The sequence below is a fragment of the Cryptomeria japonica genome, chromosome 2 (genome assembly GCF_030272615.1).
Source record: "Cryptomeria japonica chromosome 2, Sugi_1.0, whole genome shotgun sequence".
Lineage (NCBI taxonomy): Eukaryota > Viridiplantae > Streptophyta > Pinopsida > Cupressales > Cupressaceae > Cryptomeria > Cryptomeria japonica.
The window spans coordinates 232,476,684-232,495,061 of NC_081406.1; the positions used below are offsets into that span (position 1 = coordinate 232,476,684).

The window sequence follows — 18,378 nt, forward strand, 5'->3', positions numbered from 1 at the left end:
TTGATCTCCTTGCTACAAACTATTGGACTATATTTTACATTTATGAGGAATATTATATGATCTTTGACAAATGAAAAATGCATAATATTGTGTTCTTTCTTTGCACCAAAAATCAAGTTTAATTGATTACTACGTTACTAACTATATTGTTTCTTTTATGGCGAGGTTATGCCTTCAAAACATATGATGCAAGTGTTATTACATGGATGATGAAATACTTTAATAAGAAGACTATCTTCTATCTGTCTTTGAATCAAATGGGCAAAATATGAGTGTAGCTCCTAAAGAATCAATATGACCTTGAAGATTTATGGAAGAGTTCCATTTGGATACATGTAAAAGTACCATCTTACTTGAAGTTATTTTACTATTTCCAAAGAAAATCATTTCTAAAGTTCAAATTGAACCTTGAAGATCATGGGAACCTCACTCAAGTGAAATCATTCCATAATAAAGACACTTTGAAGATCATGGGCACATGCTACATATTGGAATTTTAGCCATCACTTTGAAATCCTCTATGCAGTGATTGGTTTTAGGTGATGCCATTAAGGGGGAGTGTACATGACACCACCTAGTGGCTAAATCCTATATTCAAGACCTAATAGGCATAAGACCTTTAGGCATTATATGCTCCAAATTCAAATAATGCTTGGCCTTAGGTGATACCATTGAGGGGGAGTGTGCATGTCAATGACACCACCTAGTGGCTAAATCCTAGTTTTAAATCCTACAGGTAGGCATATGTCCTAATAGGTATGAATAAGACCTATATAGGAATTAGTAAGTCATTTAAGCCTGCAAATAGGCATATGTAAGTCCTTTTTTTGTTTTAATTACTGCAGGTAGACATTAGTAAGTCCTATAGGCACATTTGTGCTTAGGTCCTATGGGCATTTGTAAATTATTCTCCTTGTAAATCTTCCACTTGTAAAAGCATTGTATTAAGTCCTACGAGCGCTATGTAATGAACCTAGGGAGAGGCTAATTTGAGGAGACCGTGGCTCCAATATAATTTTTTAAGACCTCATAGCATCATTTTTAAAACACTGGGATTATAAATTATGACAAGATGACTTTCATGTAGTTCGGAATGCATGATCTTCATGTTGGCATATATTTGTGTCCCTATTTATCACTGTCAAAGAAGACCTACGTTATCGGGGTAATTCATTTTTTCTTTTATAAAAATTGACGTGTGATCCCCTATTAACGTTAAGGGGGAGTGTTAGAACATAATGTTATTAGGGATCACATCCTTATAACATTTATATATAATGTTCTAATATAAGGTTATAAAACCTTATAAATTATATGCTTTATATATAAGCAAATCCCATTTGAAATAATTATAATCTAATAATTATTAGATTATTAATTATTTAGGAGTGGGGGTTATTGAAAAGGTGTGACTAGTGAAGCCACCCTTCCTCCTCTATTTTAGGAGGTTCTCTCTCATTTGAGAGGTATGTGAATTTGGAGCTTTTATGGTGAGTTGTATCACTATGCACAAGAGGTATTATTGGCCACGTGGAAGTATTGGAGGAGTATCCCCAGGTTCATGTCTATTTTATGATAGACAATATTTGTAAGTGTTTTAATTAAATGATGCTTTATGGGGTTTTTTACCTAAAAGGTTTTTCACCATGTATATCTTGTGTAATGTGTACAATTATTTATGTATGATTCTCATTTTATTGTTTATAATGATTAGTATCCTAAGATCCTAATTTATAACAATAACAAATTGCAAAAGATTTGGGCTTGGCAAATATGTCAAACGAGCTCATGGGGATCTACAAATGGGTAGATAGGAACACAAAATTGCAGGAAACACAGGTGAACATGTTTTTTGTCATGAGAACCAATTGAGTGCAAAATGCGAGCCTCCAAAGTAAGCTACTCAGTCTTTTCTAAAAATGTGCACACATTGAACCCTTGATGACCCCTCAAATCAAGTGATTTAAAAATGCATCCAATCTGATTGTGGATGCTGCAACATGATCAATATGATTACTGATAAGAGTGAACACATCCTCAAAAGAATTTTACATAAGATTCATCGGGCTTTGATTTGTAGCTCTCCAAAGTGATCTACTTGGGTAAGATTTTTCAGTTGCTTTTCTGAGTGCTATGAGAAATTTTTCAAGTGGGTCCTCAAAGTTTAGACAAATTTTGGAGGTCCCAACACAACGTGAACCTCTTAAGCTTCAAATTGACATCCTTTTCTTATCTTATCAAAAGTGGAAAAATGAGATGATCATGTCCAAATCCTATACCCATGGATATTCCTCCTCCTTATAATGGAGTTAGCATTCTTCCTATTGCTTCTATTCCTCTTGTATATGCTTTAGTTTTGCCTCCTACATATTGTATATCTTTACCTAGCAGAGTTTCTTTCATTCTTCCCCATTTAAGGGAAGAAAAGAAGCATATGTTCATTGATCCTCAACCTTTGCAACCCTCGACTAAAACGAAAAGGAACTATTGTGCAAGAGAATTCTGATGAAGACATCATGCCAAGGCTCGTGAGCTTGCTTCCCAAACCATTTCCTCCCTAAACACACCAAATGTTGACTTGATCCCATTTGTCTAGCCTTCGCCTAACCATAGAGAGAAAGTTCAACTAAATGCTTAAGAAAAATGATGGTTCAAGTTCTTTTCGTATTATAGATCCTATTTTTAATAGTCTAGATGATGATATGGATGATGATGTTGTTCATAATAACAATGTTGATTCTACTGATTTTGATGAAATGTATGAGATTATTGATGTTAACCGTGATTTATCTGAACACATTTTTTCAAAAGCATTAACCTTAGCTCCTAGTGACAAACAAAGTGATGAACATCATTAGAGCATGGTACTTGTTTGGAACTTGTAGTATCTCCATTTGCCATGCTCGAAGTGGCTCTTCTTAAATCTTGTCCACTATCCTAAAATGATGTTCAACAAGATTGAGAGGCAAATGATTTTATTTACTAGCTTCATTTGTGCTATGGATTTTATTTTGTGTGTTTGCTTGTTTATAATGTGCTTCTCTTGTGGTGTGCTACTTGATATGTTTTTGTGTTATGTTAGGTTCTCTTTGGATGACCCTTTTTACTCTATTGGTGCAAGGTAATAAAGAGGTCGAATCTGTTGTGACATTCTTCTATTTGTATCTCTTTTCTTCTATATGTTGTGCCTTGTGTTGTCTACTCGGGGACAATGCAAAGCGTTGAGGTCTCTTTTTGGTCTCTTCCATGTTGACTAAAAAAGACACGTGTGCTCTTCTTCCATTGTGTTTTTAGTTCCACTACCTTTGGGGGATGAGGTCAATTCAATAAAAATATTATTAATATATATTATTTATCATAAGAGCATACTGACCCTAGAGTTAGTGGATCCCTTATGTGCTTTTTTCTATATGTTTTTTGACCATTATCCTTTGATTTTTCCCTTCTTGGGGGCATCTCATTGTGGTAACATTGTTGTCTTTTGGATGCATGCTACCTTAAAGAATTTTCTCTTGATAAGGCATCTGCAATTGCTTTAATGTGGGCATATACACTTTACTCAATGTTACACTTTTTGCACACACCATGATATGTTTTCGATACTCAAGTTACTTTACAAGATGAGTCTTTTGCTTTGTAATTTGTAATTTTTATTTTTCATGACTCATAGTAAGAAAATATTACTAGGCTAGTACAATCATGTTCTCTCTCTTCTTGTTTCTTATGTTGTCCTTTTTATCCTGGTATAAGAGTAGTAAGATCCTAAAGTCCTTGGGGGCTTAGTGCATCTTGTCTCTTTGATATCTTGGTGAAATTTTTTCAATACAACTTTGCACTTTACCACGAGTGTGCTTACTCTCATACTCCTGCTAAAATGGGGGCTAAATGTAGCATTGTAAATTGTACTTGCTTATAATTTCGTCCTCACCTAGGCCTCACTTTGGTTTTCCAACTTTTGATGCCTTATTAGAGTATTGATTCTGCTCACACCTCATTCTAAACTCACTTTTTCATCACTTGGCCATTTCTCCCTTCATTCTGGAGCGCTAATTTTTAGGACCAGGGCATGGGCGAATCTGTGCTAATTTTCATTGAAGAGTGTAGGAGTTTTAGGTTGGTGATTTGGTGATTATGCATTTGAGAAAAAAAAGGTTTCCATAAGGAACCTACAACAAACTGAAGTGGAAGAAGATTGGCCCGTGCAAGATTTTGTGGAAGTTCTCATCAAATGCATATGAGATTAAGCTTCTAGTTAGAATTGATATCTCTTCAATATTCAATGTCGTATATTTATATGAATTTGATGAGGATAAATCAAGTGGACAATAGAATAAATTTTTAGGTTTTCAAGATGCACCAAAATGGGTGTATTAGTTGTCAAAGAAGGGAAATGAGTGCATTGAATATATCACTTATTCATGCATGCACTTCAGATGTAGTGAAGTTTAGAATCTCAGTTCTAGTATTGCCAAAATGTTCATTAGTTCCACACTCATGAAACAATTCCATACCCATGGTGCTTGATGCAGGAGGACTTAGGCTCATGAACAATCTACATCAACCAAAAAGATCTCGCTTAAATTTTGAGTTGTTAATTTTGATTTGGTTTTGGCTTTCTCATTTTTTTTAGTGTCTTTTGTTAGGTAATGTTAACATTTGTCAATTTGTTTGAAGTTCAATGCTCACCTTTGATAATTTCTCTTTACACCAAAATTGTTTATAATGAGATGCTCTTTAGTTGATAACATTGTAAGAATCTATAGCTCACCAACAATACTAAAAACACCAAGAACTACATCTATGTATATGAAACATTGACATTTAGTGCTCCTCGATTGATAATGTGGTAAGAATCTACATCTCACCAACAACAATAAAAACACCTAGAACTACCTCTATGTATATGAAACATTGGCATTTACTTTTGAACATAATTATTGACAGGAAAAATGATACCTTCACTTGATGATGAAAAGAGGACATTTTTGAGAAATCTTTGGCTGTGCTTAAGAATGTGAAAAAGGCTATAATGAAGACAAATGGCAGCACAAATGCTTATGAAAACCCTCTACGAGAACTTGACCAAGAGGAGATAGGCTTTAGAGGAAAACAAAGAGACAACTGCGTAGGAATGATTATAAAAGGGAGGCCAAGAAAGTAAGTGTGTTAGAAAATAGAGCTAGTAGCTACACATTAAGGTGTGGGGAAGGCAGCGTAGAAAATAAAAAAGTTGCGAAGCAACTGGGGTAGAAAAGTAAATAAAAGAAGAGAAATCCAAAGGGCAGTAATTAGAGGAACTAACCCTTGTACAAGCATTGGACAGATCAACATAAGAGGGTCATTAAGGGGCTAGTTTGAAGTTAGAGCAGCAAGAGAGTAATTAAGGTGTGTTGAAATACAAGTGAAAAGATAGAAATAGAGACAATGACTAGACATTGGATAATAGAAGGAAGCTACGAGTGAACGGGTTCAAATAGAAGATTGTGTTAAGAGAACAAACTTGGTGATTGATTATTTAAAAATAGTGCACTTGTTTGTAAATTGGTTCAGTATGATCTCTAGTAATTGGAACCTATTCCAAACTGTAACAAACCTAGCTTAAATAAAATTTGAAGAGGAATCATTTGTGTTTGCAAATTTTTTTGATGGTGTCTGATTGTTGTTTGTGGCTGCTAAATCTCTCTTTGTCTAATAAGACACAGAAAGTGTAGACCTGCATTAAATAATTTCATTTATTTTTTTAGCTTTATTTTAGATTGTGTTTTCCATCATTTTGGTTTCTTTTTATGCGTAAATGATTTTGTGGGAAAATGAGAAATCTCATTTCATAGATATCATTGTGTAAATTCTAAAAATATAAATTTATGATATTTTAATAATATATTATATTGTTTCTGGGCGGTTTGGCATGCCTATGGGCTTTTTGTAATAGGTAGATAGGCTTATGTTCTTTTGAGCAATACTTAAGGGTTTTCTTACTGGTTCTTTCCCTTCAGTGCTCTTTGAACCAGACACATGTAAAAAATATATATAATCAATATAATTTTAGTGGTCTCATCCACTTTTATCAAAAAACAATAAAAATATTATATTGTTATTTTTAATTTTGATTACAAGTGAGTCATTTTTCAAATAGTCAACATTGATTTTCTTGACAAAAATGATAGTAACATTTATTTTAATATATTAGAAAACATACTAGAGAAAAGTGTCTTAGTCAAGCCATCACTTTTCTTTTGTATAAACAAGCACCAAAATGTTTGGCATGCCATCAAAGTGCTTTACTTTTTACACTTACATTTCATGCATCAATGAAATAGTAAATCTCTTAATTGATAATTGCGTAAAAGAGAATTTATTAGAACACTTAATTTGGTGTACTAAAAGAATTCATATCTACATAACCATCATAGAATAGATGCTTTACATGTTCTTTCATGTTTCAATTCATCTTTGTTACACATTTCATGTGATTATTGTTATATTCTTATATTTGAAAGTATTTAATTGCATCCATTTTAGACATCAAGGACATAGAACATTTATTAATTGATCATTCACATAAAATAACATATATTAGAATGGGAGCCTTGCCAAAACCCATGTTTTAGATTATGGGAGCCTTGGAAAACCCTTTGTTAATGTGCATTCGATGTCTCTTGCTTGATGGCTTAGGCCTTGTGGGTGTCTTAGCCTAATCTTTGATGCCTAGTTGTCGAGGGTTGGTTGTTGGTCGATTACTGGTAGTATTTGGTGTATCTTTGTGTAACGTTCTATTTTTGGGTTCTGGATTCCCACCAAGTCCAAAGGGTTTCAGATCCCTTCAAAACCTATTGTATGGGGTTTCAAGTCCCCTTAAAACCTATTTGACCCTTAATAAAAAGCATATATTATAATTCTTTAGTTGTTGCACTATAAAGAGTTCAAATCTACATAACCATTATAAGATAGATGCTTTCTTGCTACCTACTAATCATTAGCATGACTATAAAGTTCATCCTATCAAGGTGGTCAATTTAGGAGAAACCAACGCTTGTAATCACATGATACCCTTTGAGTATATAGAATACCACTAGTCCTTAACATTGAATGAAGCACAAGCTATTAGGTGAATTAGAGACTAGAGGTATGAAACTAGTTGTATCATATAAATAGTATGTAGAAAAGATTTACACTTACGAAAAATAATCAAATTCATAAATTTGGCTAGGAAATGATAATATAATAACGTAGAATTTTATATAAAGAACACATCTAAACTAATAATTTTCAAACATCAAATTATCAAAATCATTATTTACACGTAATTCATTCCTTCATATTAATTTTAAAACTATATAATTCTCACACATTCACTTTACCAAAATAACATTAATACTTATTCTTATTTCTAAGATAAAGATAGCACTTATTTAATCTAAATTAACACGCAAATTCATTGCTTATATTTATTCAAATAACATTTATTATAGTAGGATAGAGCTTATCCATGTAGTATATTATAAATTAAAATTCAATGAAAATTTAACAAAAAAATATTGATGGAAATTGCACGTGCATGTTCAAGGCCAGGTAAGAATGGAGGTTGAGAGGTAGGTAGTTTAATTTCGTATCAATCATCAATCTTATTCTAATCATATCATTTAGGAGCTCTTCACAATAATTACTTTTACACGTCATGACATATGTAGAAGCTTGATAGTTTAAGCATTCATAATTTGATTGAACAGTTCTTTATCATTATTTTAACAGTGCATTGATTTCAGTTTCTTTTAAGACATCCGTACTTAAAAATTGTTATTAATATTGGTTCACAGTGCATTGAGTTCAGTTTCTTTCGAGAGTCCCGTACTTAAAAATTATGATCGATATTGGTTTGCCACATGTATGCAACAGTCAGTAAAATGTTAATATAATTATATCTTCATAACCCTTTAGCTTTTTATCGTCTTCATGATATTGTTTTATATTGACAATGTCGTCTCACAATTGTTTAGCTTTGTGGTGACTTTTAAGTGCACTAAATGATTCTAATTTAATCAAATATTTTAATTAATTCTATTTATATTTTTTATTGACAAGTTTGTTACACTTTTTTTCAATTTTTCACATATCTATAAACATGCATCTATATTCTTTTTCGACAAATCCAATACACTTTTTGAACAGTGCAACTGCTAATTATGATAAGAATGATAAGAATAATCTAGGGGAAGAGCATCAATAGATAACATAGTTTTGACCCCCAATAGCTGTCATAGTGAAAACATCATTAATAAATTTGTTTTGTATCAATAGTCGATCATTTTTTGTAATTAATTGGCCCATTTGTGCACAACTATTGTAACATTTGTCCCATTTGTGTACCACTATTGGAACATTTGTTCACCACTATTGAGACATTTGTCAACAAGGACTAGCGATTTTGAGTTGACCTTTACTAGAACATCTTTAGTTAGGTATGAAGAGACACTTTGAAATGTGTACTTTTTGACCTTTGTGCGCATAATTGATTCAACAGCATGCATCGTTACTATCCAGAAGCCAGATCAATAGCTATAAGCAGTTAAGTTGCGTATGAAGACAACTAAAAAAAAAAATCAAAATCCGATATACCCTTTAAGATTTGTGGGTGCGCGAAGTTAGCTATGACTGGTACTCTTCCCCTCTTCCCTTATGATAGATCAAATAAGTCTTATGGGAGACTCTCTGCATACATGAACTCCAAGCTCTCTGAAAGGGATCCCAAGCTGTCGGGAATGAATCTACATGTTAGACAGTTGGGTTGTTTGAGCTCCTTTAGTGAACAAAGTTATGAATGATATGGAAAGATATACCAATGCAAGTGACTTCTAATGTGTGTATGATTGACATCTTAGTTAGGCTAAAGACATCTTTCTCTTTCTCTGTTCTATCTTATCAAGTTAAAAACTTGTCCAATCATGGCACAGGAGAAACATCAGAAAGATCTTTCGTGTTGAATTTTGATTCTGTAATTATTGTTTTCTACAGCCGATGTGAATTTTGATTCTACACGATGCTAGGTAAAGAAAGGAAAAGATGAAAAAGGTCGTTGCCATTGAGTTTTCACGACGTGGATAGAAAACGATTTATATAGCCTGGAAAATTCAGTTTGGTGTGAACGCAAGGCGTTCTTTAGGTAGGTCAAGAAGAATTTATTGTTGTCAATTCGTATGCCCCACTTGGTCTGTCCGAGTGCCTAGCTACTCACAATAATATACACGGGATTCAAAATATACCCTAATCATGAAAACCGGATCTGGGTCACAAAATAATGAAGAGATTTCTGTATGGTTGAATGTTTCTTTTAAAATAATATAGACGTGGAGACAAAGTTTGTCATAAACCTTTTGGGTTTTGGTCGTTTAATCACGTTGGTGAACTATATTCTTAGTGGAAACAATCCAACCTTATCTTAATCTACATTTCGGATTACGAAATCACTACGATAGAATGACTTTACGTTCAACGAAGTTGTTGAAGACCAGCTGTTGTAGATTTACGGCTATGATAACTAACATCGCTTTCATGGCCAAGACTTGAACAGTGAACATTGTCTTTTTTAAAATTCCCCTTAGATGTTTTCCGCTTCCGTCATGGTATTGGATGTGGCCTTAACCGTAAGGTCATAAAAGCTACTCTATTTTATTTTATTTTGAGTGGAGTGGAAAAAAAGTTAAAGTTCAATTGATTGCGTACAATTAGTGAGGGTGATGGTCTCTTCATTAATTAGAAAGGATGTAGTTCAATTGATCTACTATTATATGTTATTATATGTTACTGTCATCTATTAATATTCAAAATTCCAAGAAATATGATACAAGGAATGAGGTCAAGATCATACACCTAATGACTTTGACGGAATGGATACCTATCAGTCTTTAGCTCTTAACTGACAAATTATCGCATTGACTCAGTGCATGAGATAACAAAATGAACTCTTTTATGATATAGAATCCTCCGTCAATTTTATTTATGTTTTCAAAGATTTCTTTTTATGCCGTCGAAAGCAGATGCCTTGTCCATGTCATTACAGCGTATTGCATAAAGCCTGTTTCACATCATGTAATAAAGATCAGTCACTCTTCTGAAAAGACCGTAAAGGCTTCGTCTCCGTGTTGTGTAATTTTTGTAGTAAAATCTGGGATTCTGTCGTGGGGAATGGCCATGAAATTCTACATAGGGAAGAAATTGCGGGACCAAGCAATGTGTTTAGGTTTAGGCGCCCTGCATTGCAAGGAACCCATTGCTATTTGTACCAAACAGATATTAAAATCGAGGTGAGTGGATGTCTGTCTGTTAGACTGCATAAGACTGCTGTTAGAAGTATTATTGTCAACGGGCCCCAACATTAAAAATGAAATCATTTTATCATCAGAAAGCTGTTGGCTTTAATATTATAAAGCTGTGTTCTGCAATTAACAAAAGCATTCTGGTTCTTCGTCCCCCGCTTCATCCTGCCGACATTTTTCTGCAGCCTGGAGAGCTTTTCATTGGGGTTTTCATAGGTGATAAGGCTGGGAATACATGGTGGAGAAGCAGGGCACGTGCGAGAAAGAAAAAATCGCATGTGCCATTCTTCCCCACTATGGAATACCCTTTGCCGTTTCATGGAACTGGGCTTTCGTAATCTTCTATCAGATTGGAAAAGTAGGCTATGAACAGGCTAAGTAAGGGATGAGATTATTTGGTATCGCAACGGCAAGGTAAAGACTAAACTTTCTCTTAGACTGCATGATTCATGTACAGCAGATGAAATAAAAAAGGTTAATTGTTATTCTTGTTCCATTTTCTAGTCATGGCTTATTTTAGAGTTATAATACATGAAAGTATAAAGTCTGGTTCGCACAAAATGTATATAGTGTTCTTTGTTGATTGTGCCATTGGCTAATAGATTTTTAAAGGGAGTTTCAGAGTTTTATGGTTTCTATAATTGTATATGTTTTTGAATCGACATTTTAGCTTAATAAACATTTTTTCTTACATTCAATAACAAAAAGAATTTTGTTTGATAGATTTAGCTGGGTTTTTTCATTTGTAATAATAAATTTGCCACATTAATAATGGCAAATTATCAGCAGAGGGTAGAATTGTATGTATAAGGGTTCTAAATATATGTAGTAGTTAAATCCAACCAGTGCAGGATCGTGATACGATGATGGGTGAATTCCAAAACGATATTCTACTTCTGTTAGGCCATTTTATTGCAGATCTAATGAATATAAATGCACCCAAGCGGTATCACTGAGGGTGTCTCTTCAATGTGTAATTCCAATGTACATGTAGCACATTCATTTGAAATTAAAAAAATATAGAGATAATTAGTAATTTTGGAGCATTACTTATAGCAAATTGATTCTGTGACTATTGAGATCCCACTGTGGTCTAATGGTCAGATGATTTTTTTTGGTTTTACTTGTTCATTTATAGTTTACAAAAATAGTTATTGTTAGCATCTGAGTTAATTGGTGTTAATAATAGTTTTTCATAAACAATATAATACCTAGTTTTTAGTAATTAAGAAACTATCATTTGAAGTTATATAGTGGAAAATCAAGCGTCCATATAAAATTCCATCTTAAACTTTATTTTGAAAATTTTAAAACTCAATATATTGTTATTATTTTATTTTTACAGAACACATATTTATAATCTTTTATGTTTACAGAAAATAGTAGAGAGATTGGTAGAGAAATATATGCCAGTTTAAATCATAATCATTTTACCATTTCAAACATTATTCAAATTAACGAATATGTAATGTGCAGGTAGAACGTTGAGACTTTTATCATTTCAATTCTTCCTGGTGAAGTTATTGAGCAAATAGTAGAAACTCGCCAGATGTTTTGGTGTTTTTTTTCCTTTTAAAGTTCAAATGTCACATATAGCAGTTTTTTAGATTGGCAATAAATTCAATACATAATAACCTTTAAAAACAGTGTACTCAATCGGTAAGTCAATTAGTTTTGTCAAAGGGTTTATACAATTTGAGTCAATCTATTCTGAAGGCAGTTGATTTTATCACAATTTTATATCACTTATATTATGGTTTTCACCATTCCTAACAGTAAGCTTCCAAAAATCGGCAAAATAACATGCCTGTATTGACATTCTCGAAAAACCATAGAATGCATTCTCATCTGAAAGTGTTAAAATTCTGCCTCACGAATCTTATCTGCTGCGGGCAATACACGACATTAATCATATACGTTCTTATGTCTTTTCTGTTGTGTATTTGAGGATTAGCTTGCATAATCAAAGAACCATTAAAAACATCTATGATATTGATGTTTAAGATTATTTATAAGACAGGAGATTTTGTAATTTTTGTTTTGTGAAAAGCTGATTTCTCATATTTAACTTGAAAATGAACTTTTCAATTCTCTCAAATTAAACCACATCTTCATACATTACCCACCGTTACATGGAAGAAACAGACTGTTTGAATTGAGTTTGCTTTTAATTTTGCTGTTGTGTTTTTGAGGACTATTCTTGTATAATCAAGAAACATCTATAATATTAAAGATAATCTAGCAGTACTATACAATCTGTAATTTTTTTTTGTTGTGTATTTGAGGATTATTTTGTATAATCAAGAAACATATATAATGTCAAAGATATTCTAGCAGACAGTAGATTCTTTTAGTTTAACTTTGTGTGAAGATTTGATCTTCTATTATTTAATAATGAGCTTTTCTATTCTCTCGATACAATTATATCTCTGTACATTACAAACTGTTATACACAAATTGCAGAAGTAATTACAAGACACCAGATTGTTTGAATTGAGTTTTTGTCTAATTTCTTTTGTTTAGGTCTAGTGAGAGGGACGGGTCTATTTTGGCTTCAAAATGGCAGTACGGATTGACTAACATGCGTGTTAGTCGCGCGTTTTACACCGTCGATTTTGCAATAAACGACTGCGATTGATTAACACATCACTATCACACTGTATGAAAAATCTGTTTTGAAGCCAAAATAGCTTCGGCCTAGCTTCGGCTTAGTGAAAGAGTGTCTCATTGATGGTGTTTTGGCTCTATTGATTTGATTCGTACATATTTTGCAAAAGTAACTCTAATTCAAAGAGAAAAAGCTTTCCAACTTTCATTGACCTAGTTTCGCACATTGCAAGAAGGGAAGGGCAGATTACCAACTACCTGCTACGTGTAATCAATCTTATAAAGACATTTTTAATATTCTCAGTACTTTAGATTGGAAAGGGACCCGTGAAGTTGCAGATTTCTTCGCCAGATTGCTCATTGTGTCCCGGTACAAGAGGTGACATTCTATTATTCAACCAGTAAAGAGTTTTAATTATCACAGCTATTGTAAAATAGCCATCTGATCAGACTCTTTTCGAATAGATTAAATGTCAGATCAAAAATCGAGTTACTACAATTCTCAAATCTCCTTTTTGTGATCCAGCGTTAGAAATTCAGTTTTGTTTTTTGTGCATTTGGATAAGTGGCGGCATAGGATGAACATACATTCCTTCTAGGCCAGGTACCTACCTTTATCATCATGTTGCTTTGATGAAGCATTGCCTTTTCCTTAGTCAAAGCACTTGACCAAGTGGTGGCAAGTTGGAAAGCTAGGAAGAAAAGATATTAAGCTAATCATGGGTCCCCAAATTGACTTTTATTTGTAGGACCCTCTTGCAGTACCTAGCAGCGCACTCATAGATTTTGAGATCAATTTAAACACACGCAATAATGATGTTTGAAATATAATTTAAAAATAACTTGGGGTTCTACAAATGGGAAACAGGCTAAGGAAACGAGATGATGTATCAAACTATATATAAATGTCAAAGAAAGAAACAAGCATATCTGTCATTTTATATACTTGGATCTGTTTCTCTTTACACGGCAAAGATTAGGCAGCTTTAGAATGTGTGAGGCTTACATTCATTGAGATCCGTGTAGGATGTGCTGTTCTTTGTCTTGTATGTTGGTTTATTGGATTCCAGCGAGACAGACATGGAGAGAGCTGCACAAGATGTGAAAGTCAGCATTTTCAATGCTATTTGATAATAAAAAGTTTCAAGTATGGCTTCCCTATTTTCCGTCCTATGTGGGGTGCAAAAGTTAGGTCTTTCCTGATTTCAGGGCACTAGTGTTGCACACACTTGTTTGTTTTAGCCAAACCATCTCGTTCCGTTCAAGCTTTCTAAATGATTTGGCTACTATAATATTTTCTCAATGACATGACATCAGATTCTTTCAAATTAATTCACTCCTAAAAGCTTGTTTTCTTACAGGAATATATATTGACTTATAATACCTTGTCTCATCTGAAAACCTTATTAAAGATACACAGAAAAAGTTTATTCTGAACGTAAGATGGTACGAATGTAATGAAATTTATTATTATACAGTTCAATACAAGAAGTTTTCAACCAAAGGAAGCCATCAGTTTTTCAATAAAGCTATCTTGCATGGCTCCCTTAGAAATCAAATGAAACTTTTATTATTCGTATTTACATTTCTCGAAGCGAAAGTAATCAGGCCACTTACCGAAGCGTTATGATCCACCCCTTCCAATGAGCTGTAAAAAACAATTGGTAATTAGATTGAGCGTACTAATAGAAGGGTCGAGAGGCAAGCTGACTCTTATAGTAAGATGTTACTCTTGTCACCCTGAGATTGCTTTTGAAGATTGTAGAGACGAAAAACAGGATCCTGTAATGCTGTTTACTCAAATTTGAAATGGCAATCAGCAGTGTTTTAAGAGCTTACGTTTTTTGCTTTTTCTTTATATTCATACAAAAAACTTAATTTGTTTTATAAAACAAAGATGCATTGGTATTTACATCATTGAATTCATTCCCATTTCAGATGCATTAATATTTACATGACTGGGCCGATACCCATATGATAAAGATATATTAGAATTTTATTGCCTTTAAGTACTCCCGTCAGCCACCGACCTGTCAGGAACAGTCTGTTGGAGATTTCCTTGGGATCCTGATCCCTCTTGCTCCGCATGCACAGCAACAGCAGTTTAATGTTCGGTAGTGAAATAATTGAAAGTAGGTGAGTTTGAATTTTGAACTTAAGTGGAAAATTTTGTGAAGGATTGAATGAGGCAAATAGGAAGAAGGTTGAATGCAACGGATAGTTGGGAGAATGTTTTGTGAACAATGGTTCTGATTTGAGTAGAGGAATGTTGCAACAGCAGCTGTGTTTGTGAAGAGTGTGTAGTAGAGCAACAAATAGGTCCAAACAAAAGAAGAATTCAGTCTATAGCTCTAGACGAGTGCATGAGTAGGGAGTTCCAAGCAGCTCTAGATCACTGCAGATAAATTGTTTTCCATGTTTTAGAATTTAATCCTACATTTGGTATCAGAGTTTAGTCTCTGTTTTTTTGGTTGGGGGAGTTTATTTCCATCAATTGGTATCAGGGATTAGTCTTTGTTTCTTTTGGGAGTTTATTTCCATTGAATGGGTATTAAAGCTAGAAAGCCCCAAGTCTTAAGTGATTTGGGCATTTGTTTTGTGGGTGTTGAATATTTATTGAGTTGGGAACATGGTTGCAGAAGATAGTAAAAGTTGCAGCAACCATCATCATTTAATGGACAAATCTATGATTTTTGAGAAAATAAAATGAAGATTATTATGGTTACAAATGATTTGTGAGAGTTTGTGGTCAAGGGGTTCATAGATATGACTGACCCAACTTAGTATGTAGCCCTCACAAATAACTCGAAGACTCAATTGAAGGAGACGAGCATAAAATACGCAAAAGCCCTCAGTTTGATAGAGGCAGCCTTCACAGATATAATCTTTCAAAGAACAACAATAGCTAACTACGCAAAGGAAGCTTGAGAAATCTTCCAAACAAGGGGACTAATAAAATTCATATTGATGAATCTAAAGATGCTTTGAAGAGATTTTGAGACTATCCAAATGAAAGATAGTGAGTCAATTTTAGATTTTCGTACAAGAGTCTCTAGTTTGATAAACAAGTTGAGGACTAATGTTGAAGCCATGGAAGAATAGAGGATTGTGGAGAAAATCCTCTAAAGTTTGCCCTCTATTTTTTTAATGCAATAGTGATTTCAATTAGGGAGGAATATTATTTCATTTATTATTTACTTTTAGTAATTTTAGGTACTTTCATTTCAATAAATTGATAGGAAAAATATTTTTCATTTACATTCTTTATTGAAGAAAATTGTTATATAATGGTGAAGGAGGAGACAATTATCTTTGGTTGCATCATGAATGAATGTTTTTCTTATGGGGCCCATCACTCTTGTAGGAATATAAAATATTATTTTTCATATGAATAAAGATAAGTATCGTGGCCATAATGGTTTCCATATTGACTTTCTTTTGAAGGATTTTGGGACATCTTGGAGGATTATATGTTGGATGTTGTCCATGAATCTCAAATTATTGAGTATACACTTAGAGTAACTAATTATACTTTAATGGATTTGATTCCAAAGAAATTGGAGAAAAACTTTTTTGATCAATTTTATCTTATCGCTATGTGCAATGCATTTTACAAGATCATCATGAAACTAATTGTTGATTTTTTAAAATAGATTTTGGATTATTTGATATCATTTAAATTGGGGGAATTTGTGAAAGGGCATTATATTCTTGATAGTATTGTTATTTCTTAAAAAAATCCATGAGTTGTTCTAAGGAGAAACACATGTTAATTAAGTTAGACATGTCCAAGATTTATAATAATGTCTAACATGGTTGTCTCTCATAAATGATTTATTTTCTTCTTGTTTTTTAGGATGACTTGAGTGTAGCATTAGTATTGTGGTGTACCATTCCTTTTCCATTTTTATTAATGGAATCCCATCTTCTTTTTAGCTACTAAAGGATTGTGACAAGGTGATGGAAGTATTCACTAGAGATTAATTGGAATATTTAGGGTTGAATTATCATTAGGGATCATGATTATTTTACTCATATTCAATTTTTGAATGATATGACCTTAATGAGGAATTATAAAAGCTAGGAAGCTGTCGATTTTAGGAGTCCTTTATATGTGTTTTTGGTGTCATTTGGTCATTAGATTAATGAAGAAAAGTTATATATTTATTTCTTAATACATGTTTTCCCATTCAACAAAAAAATAGTCTTATTTATAGATTTATATATGATAGATTTTCTTGGATTATCTTGTTATTCCTTTTTCATTTGGTAATCCTAATCATATTTACTAGTAAATGATTTTTAATGTTTACAATGTGAGTTTCTCATTGGATCGTTCAATGGTTTTTTTAAGGAAGAGCTCTATGATTTAGAAATTTCTAAATAATTATTCTTTACTTGTTAAGTGGGACCCTTTTTTTATTTTAAACTCTAGTAATAATGCTCTTCATTCATTAGAATAATGGGATTCCTATTCCCCAATTATTTTCTCACATTCTTCCTTTTAGTATACTATTTTGTGCATGCCAATCTGTCAAAATAATTACAATTTTAGGCTTCATTATAGTTGGGAGAATATAGCATATATTTGTGGAAGAATTACAGTTACTAACCTTGAAGAGAAAATCTAGAATCTCAAAAAACTATCATATATTTTTGCAAAGTGATCGTGTTTTTCTTTAGATGAGGCTAATTCTATTGCCGGGGCATATTATATAAATGGATTTTATTTAGTCTCTCATGTGAATACAATATTAAACTATGAAAAACTAAGTATAGTGTCATCTCTTGATGGAACAAATTTTAAAATAAATTGTGATAGCTTACATGTAATTTGATTCTTTCGTTAATTTTTCAAAATAAATGTCCTACTTGGGACATAAGAGTGATGGTGAAAATAGAATTGGGTAGACCAAGACCTAATCCCACTCCTGTTCACATAATGGAATACGAAAGAGCCTAAGGAAGTGATTCACTTTGACTCCCTCTTATGAAAGAGAGTCAAGGAATAATTTTAGGGTTTCTATTCCTTTATTGCTATGAAAGGGAAATGAGTCAAATGTAGAGTAATGGTAGGCTAAGCTAGTGAGATGTATGAAGGCCACTATATTAACTATAATAACAAAAAGATACATAGATTAAACTAAGACACAAACTACAAATCTAACCATGGAATTTTGATGTGCACTTGGTATTGGAAATTAGGCCTAATTGAGTAGGACCAGGGCATTGGGCACTCTAGTACATGTTACAAAACTTAGATGAGAACTTGGAATCTACAAATTGAAGTCATAGAAGTTTGAACTATCAAAATTTGTCATTGAATGTAGAGGACCAGGGCACTCAATGCTTTGGTCCAGGACCAGAGCGTTGGGTGTTCCAGTCCCAGAGGTCTGGTCTTACTTCTGGATCTAGATATGTGCCTGTTGATTCTGACTTCCCAAAAGTTCGCAACTTT

The 18,378-nt window shown here is 33.1% G+C and overlaps 1 long non-coding RNA gene across 1 annotated transcript; it reads left to right on the forward strand.

The window, feature by feature from the left end:
- The first annotated feature begins 10,078 nt into the window (after positions 1–10,078).
- On the forward strand, positions 10,079–11,359 carry LOC131048197 (uncharacterized). Its single transcript, XR_009106378.2, has 2 exons — positions 10,079–10,727; positions 11,160–11,359. It is a non-coding gene; the product is annotated as an uncharacterized LOC131048197 (long non-coding RNA).
- The last annotated feature ends 7,019 nt before the right edge of the window (positions 11,360–18,378 follow it).